The following is a 7,058-nucleotide window of genomic DNA, read 5'->3' as shown; positions in this document are numbered from 1 at the left end:
CTCTGCCTCCCGGGTTCAAGCCATTCTCCTGCTTCAGCCTCCCAAGTATCTGGGATTACAGGCACACACCAGCATACCCGGCTGATTTTTGTACTTTTTGTAGAGACGAGGTTTCATCATGTTGGCCAGGCTGTGTCTTGAACTCCTTGACCAGCAGGAACTCCTGATCCGCCCGCCTCAGCCTCCCAAAGTGCTGGGATTACAGACCTGAGCCACCGCGCCTGTCCTTCGACCGGGGATCTTCTTAAGGTGCAAATTCTGATGCAGATCTGGGGTAGGATAGAGATTCTGCGGCTCTAACAAGCTTCCAGGTGAAGTCCATAATGCTAATTCCAGGACCAAGGCTTTCAGACTTTGGCATCTGTGATCTCCACGCCAGTGTGAGTTCCACGCTTTAGGCTGAGTCGATGCGCCCCCTCTTGACCACTAAAGGATATGACAATCTTCGACCGAGGGGATAAAGACACCGTGCCTGAACTGTAAAACACACAACGCTCTTGGGGAATAGGATCTTCTCTAAAAGCAAATGGGCATACGTATTCCGATAGCATTAGGACATTTATTCTTCATTTTAATTTAATTTTATTTTTTGTAGAGACGGGGTTTTGCCATGTTGCCCAAACTGGTTCCGAACTCCTGAGCTCAAGCGACCCACACGCCTCTGCCTCCCAAAGTGTTGAGATCACAGGCATAAACCACCGCGCCCAGCCTACTGAGTGTATTCTTTTTTTTCTTACCCAAGACGGAGTCTCGCTCTGTTGCCCAGGCTGGAGTGCAGTGGCGCGATCTTGGCTCACTGCAAGCTCCACCTCCCGGGTTCACGCCATTCTGCCTCAGCCTCCGGAGTAGCTGGGACTACCGGCACTTGCCACCACGCCTGGCTAATTTTTTGTATTTTTAGTAGAGACGAGCCACCGCGCCCGGCCTGAGTGTATTCTTAAGAATAAATTGGGGCGGGTGTGGTGGCTCACGCCTGTAATCCCAGCACTTTGGGAGGCCGAGTCGGGCGGATCACGAGGTCAGGAGTTCAAGACCAGCCTGGCCAACATAGTGAAACCCTGTCTCTCCTAAAAATACAAAAATTAACTGGGTGTGGTGGCAGGTGCCTGTAATACCAGCTACTCGAGAGGCTGAGGTAGAGAACCGCTTGAACCTGGGAGGCGGAGGTTGCAGTGAGCCAAGATGGCGCCATTGCACTCCAGCCTGAGTGGCAAAGCAAGACTGTCTCAAAAAAGAAGAAAAAGAAAAAAAAAGAATAAATTTCCTGATTGGGCCTGGTGGCTGCGACTCTTAAGTGTGTGCCACCACGCCTGGCTAATTTTTATATTTTTTTGTACAGGCATAGTTTTGTACAAAACCTTGTCTCCAGCTCCTGGGCTAAACACTCTGCCTTCCTTGGCCTCCCAAAGTGCTGGGACTACAGGTGTGAGCCACCGTGCCCAGGCCTCCCCCCCCCCCCAATTTTTTATAAATTGTGGTAAAATACACAGAGCATTTACCATCTTAACCATTTTTTTTAAGTGTCCAGGTCAGTGGTATTAAATACATTCACAATGTCGTGCAGCTGTCACCACCATCCCACTGTCTCTAGAACTCTATCTCCTAAAACTGAAACTCTGTACCCATTAAACAATAATTTCTTATTCTTCCCTCTCCCCAGCCCCTGGCACCCACCATTTTACTTTCTCTCCCCATGATTTTAAGGGACCTCATATAAGTGGAATCATACAGTGGGTATCCTTTTCTGACTGCTTGTATCACGTAGTATAATGCCCTCAAGCTTCATTCAGGCTGCAGTGTGTGTTGGAATGTCTTTCCTTTTTAAGGCTGAATAATATTCCATTATACATATATGCCACGTTTTGCTTATCCATTCATCATTGATGGACATTTGGGTTGCTTCTACATTTCAGGTATTATGAATAATGCTGCCATGAACATGGGTGTACACATATCTCTTTGAGACCTGCTTTAAATTTTTGGGGGTATACACCGGGGTGGAATTTTTGGGTCATGTAGTAATTTTATTTTTAATTTTAAGAGAAACCCCCACACTGTTTTCCACAGCAGCTGTGCCATTTTACATTCTCACCAACAGTGCATAGAGTTCCAATTTCTCTACATCCTTGACAATGTTTGTTATTTTCTGTGTGTGTGTGGTTCTTTTTTAAGAGAGCCTTGCTCTGTTGCCCAGGCTGGAGTGCAGTGTTATGCACATGGCTCACTGTAGCCTTGAATTCTTGGGCTCAAGCGATCCTCCCACTTCGGCCTCCCGAGTAGCTGGGACTATAAGCATGGACCACCACATCTGGCTAATTTTAATTTAATTTAATTTCTTTTTTTTTTTAAATAGAGATGGGGTATCACTATGTTGCTTTGGCTGGTCTCAAATTCCTGGGCTCAAGCAATCCTTCTGCCTCAGCCTCCCAAAGTGTTGGGATTACAGGCATGAGCTACTGCACCTAGCTTGTGTGTGAGTGTGTGGTGTTTTCGTTTTTTGTTTTTGAAATGGAGTTTTGCTCTTGTTGCCCAGGTTAGAGTGCAATGGCACGATCTTGGCTCACTGCAACCTCTGCCTCCCAGGTTCAAATGATTCTCCTGCCTCAGCCTCCCGAGTAACTGGGATTACAGGAATGCTCCACCATGCCTGGCTAATTTTGTATTTTTAGTAGAGATGGGGTTTCTCCATGTTGGTCAGGCTGGTCTGGAACTCCCAACTTCAGGTGATCCACCCACCTCAGCCTCCCAAAGTGCTGGGATTATAGGTGTGAGCCACCGTGCCCGGGCTTTCTTTTTTTTTCTTTTAATAGTAGCCATCCCAATGGGTGTGAGGTGGCATCTCATTGCAGTTTTGATCTCCATTTCCCTAATGACTAGTGATGTTGAACATCTTTTGTGCTTATTTATTAGCCATTTGTATATCTTCTTTGGAGAAATGTCTATTCAACTCTTTTGCCCATTTTTGAACTGGGTTTTTGCTTTTTTGTTGTTGAGTTTTAAGAGTTCTTTATATATTCTGGATATGAATCCTTTATCAGCTATATGATTTGCAAATGTTTTATCTTATCTTGTGGGTTGCCTTTTCACTCTGTTGCTAGTGTCTTTTCTTGCACAAAATTTAAAAATTTTCATGAAGTCTAATTTATCTATTTTTTCTTTTATTGCCTATGCAATAAAAGTATCATATCCAAAAAGATCATTGCCAAATCTAATGTTGTGAAGCTTGTCTCCTGTGTTTTCTTCTGTGAGTTTTACAGCTTTAGGTCTTACATTTGGGTCTTTGATGCATTTTGAGTTAATCGTTGCATATGGTGTTAGGCAAGGGTCCAACTTCATTTACAGGTGGATATCCAGTTTTCCCAGCACCATTTGTTGAAAAGACTGTCCTTTCCCCACTGAATGGTCTTGGCACCCTTGTCAAAAATCACTTGACAATTAATTGTCAAGTTAATTAATAATTATATTGATTAACAATTAATATAATTATAAAATTATATTTTATGACTGCATTGGTATAAAGACAAATATATTAATACAATATATTAAAACTTTTTTTCAGGCCGAGCACAGTGGCTCACGCCTATAATCCCAATACTTTGGGAAGCCGAGGCGGGTGGATCACCTAAGGTCAGGAGTTTGAGACCAGCCTGGCCAACATGGTGAAACCCTTTCTCTACTAAAAATACAAAAAATTAGCCGGGCATAGTGGTGGGCGCCTATAATCCCAGCTCCTCAGGAGGCTGAGGCATAAGAATCGCTTGAACTTGGGAGGAGGAGGCTGCCATGAGCCAAGGCGATCACACCACTACACTCCAGCCTGGGGGATAGAAGTAGACTCTAACTGCAAAACAAAACAAAACAGAAACAAAACAAAACAACCAAAATTTTTTTCAATGTAAAATTTTTTTCTTCTGATTTTCAAAAGAAATGAAAACATGTTTGTGTATTCCTAAACATACCCTGGGTCTCGGGCACGGTGCCTCCTGCGTGAGCCCTGTTCTCCACATGGTGGCAGGTTCTATCTCTTTATGATATGCTCAAGATGATACCAGATGCTTTGAGGACCATGTGCTTTTTAAGCAGGTGACCACATTGAACATGTTAACATGTATCATGTGCTGAGTGTTTACTGTGTGCCAAGTGATTCAAACTCATCATTTAAGTCAAAGAACAGCCCTGTCAGGTAGGAACTACTCTCTGCCCTCCATGAGCCAGCATATACAACGAGGTATATTTTTCCAAATGCTTCCATACATTGTTTCTAAATGTATATTACAGTCCACAGTATCAGGGACACCAGGGGACCCTCCAGTGGGGTCTACAGGATCTTAGGGAATACGGAAGCTGAGGGTGGGCTTTGGAGAAGAGTCATTACAGAGATGAAGTGGCAGGTGGCAGGGAAAGGTATTTGGAAAGTGCGGAGGTGACAATAAGAACGGCACATTTGGAGCGTCATGAGGAGACTTCCCAAGATGGAGGAGACTGGAGGTCTGGAACCAGAGGGTGACCAGCAGGGTGGATTTTGGAGAGTGAGAAACGTAGGCTAATGTTCAGTGGAAGGTTCTTTGTCTCCCTAAGCCCTAAAATCCAGCCGCAAATCATCAATAACATAGCAAAGTTTTAGCCACCATCCCTGTCTCAGTTCCTTCTTTGTCAAACAAGAGTCACGGTGCTTGCCCTGCAATCTCAGAGACTCAGTTCAAATGATTGTCAGCCCCGAGGGTGGGGGAGCCGGTGTCTGATTCAGGCTGCGTTGCCAGGGCCTCAGCGCTCAGTACAGGTTTGGTGGAGGAACGGACGTCGTAGCCTACAATCCCAAAAGCTGCCTTCGCAAGAGACATCGTGGCTGGAGAAGGGTCCCGAGCCAGAAGAGGGCGCTCTTCAGCAAAACCAGGTGTGAAGGAAACCGCCAGGACGTTTCTGCAGGATGGCAGATGGACTTCACTTTAGGGTTTAGGATTTAGCAGGTCAAATCATTGCATTCTTATAGCTAAACCTACCTCAGCTCTGGTTTCCTAACTAGAAAAAAGGACTAAAATGTAGTTTATTTCCTCTTTTAAAAAATTGTCCTCTTAATGCTTTAGGCACCTAAGAGAGATGCAATTATTTTTACTTTGGACAGGCTTAAAACCGACACTGACTTCCTATAGTTCATGGTTCTGCAGATCAGGGATGAAGGCAGGACTTGACTGGGAATTTTTATGCTCATTATAGCAATGACTGAGATCCTCCGTGGTATTCAGCAGCAGGATGAACTGGTCTGGGGCCGGGGGGTCTGAGATGGCTTCACTCACATGGCACAGAAGTAATTTTACATTGTGTGTGGTTATTTGACCAATGTCTGTCTCTCTTACTAGTCCAGAGGCTCCCAAAGGGCAGGGACTGTCTTGCCTATCATTTTATCCCTAGTGCCTAGCACAGTGCTGACCTTGCCTATCAAGGTCTTTCTTGCCTATCATTTTTATCCCTAGTGCCTAGCACAGTGCTGACCCATTAGGGTGTTTAGTAAATATGTGCTAAGTGACTCAATTATGTGATTTTTTTTTTCTTTTTTTTTTCTGAGACGGAGTCTCGCTCTGTCGCCCAGGCTGGAGTGCAGTGGCACGATCTCAGCTCACTGCAAGCTCCGCCTCCCGGGTTTATGCCATTCTCCTGCCTCAGCCTCCCGAGTAGCTGGGACTACAGGCACCCGCCACCACGCCCGGCTAGCTTTTTGCATTTTTTTAGTAGAGACGGGGTTTCACTGTGTTAGCCAGGATGGTCTTGATCTCCTGACCTCGTGTTCCACCCGTCTTGGCCTCCCAAAGTGCTGGGATTACAGGTTTGAGCCACTGCACCTGGCCTTTTTCTTTTTTTTTTGAGATGGAATTTCACTCTTGTTGCCCAAGCTGGAGTGCAATGGCGCGATCTCAGCTCACTGTAAACTCCACCTCCCGGATTCAAGCAATTCTCCTGCCTCAGCCTCCCGAGTAACTGGGATTACAGGCATGCTCCACCATGCCCAGCTTATTTTGTATTTTTAGTAGAGATGGGTTTTCTCCATGTTGGTCAGGCTGGTCTTGAACTCCCAACGTCAGGTGATCTGCCCGCCTCGGCCTTCCAAAGTGCTGGGATTACAGGCAAGAGCTACTGTGCCTGGCAATGATGTGATCTCTCTCTCTTCCTTTCCTTTTCTTTCCCTTTCTTTCCTTTCTTTTCCCTCCTTCCTTCCTTCCTTCCTTCCTTCCTTCCTTCCTTCCTTCCTTCCTTCCTCTCTCTTTCTCTCCCCCTCCCTCCTTCCCTCCCTCCTTCCTTCCATCCTTTCCTTTCCTTCTTTCTTTCTTTCTTTTTCTTTTTTCAGTTTTACTCTTTTGCCTAAGCTGGAGTGAAGTGGTGTGATCTCAGCTCACTGCAACCTCTGCCCCCCCGGGGTTCAAGCGATTCTCCTGCCTCAGCCTCCCGAGTAACTGGGATTATTGGCACCCACCGCCATGCCTGGCTAATTTTTGTATTTTTAGTAGAGACGGGATTTTGTCATATTGGCCAGGCTGGTCTCGAACTCCTGACCTCAGGTGATCAGCCCACCTTGGCCACTCACAGTGCTGGGATTACAGGCGTGAGCCACTGCACCCAGCCTATGATGCAGTTCTTATGAAAAGTGTTAGGGTCATCAGAAAAAAGGCATAGGTGGGAGTTGATGATGATAGTAGCTCAGTAAGTATGCAAATTTAGCTAAGCCCTTTATAACCTGGCTATGGGTATTATTTATCCCCATTTTACAGATGAGGAGCTGAGGCTGCTCTTACACAGCTTCAAAGGTTGATGCACAAGAAACATCTTTTTTGTTTGTTTGTTTGTTTGTTTTTGAGAGTCAGAGTCTCGTTCTGTCGCCAAGGCTGGAGTGCTGGAGTGCAATCGCACAATCTTGGCTCACTGCGACCTCCGCCTCCTGAGTTCAAGCAATTCTCCTTCCTCAGCCTACTGAGTAGCTGGGACTACAGGTGCACGCCGCCACATCCGGCTAATTTCTTTTGTATTTTAATAGAGATGGGGTTTCACCATGTTGCCCAGGCTAGTCT

Source organism: Colobus angolensis, unplaced genomic scaffold, assembly GCF_000951035.1.
Source record: "Colobus angolensis palliatus isolate OR3802 unplaced genomic scaffold, Cang.pa_1.0 Scaffold3, whole genome shotgun sequence".
Lineage (NCBI taxonomy): Eukaryota > Metazoa > Chordata > Mammalia > Primates > Cercopithecidae > Colobus > Colobus angolensis.
Note: the sequence above shows the minus strand (reverse complement) of the source record.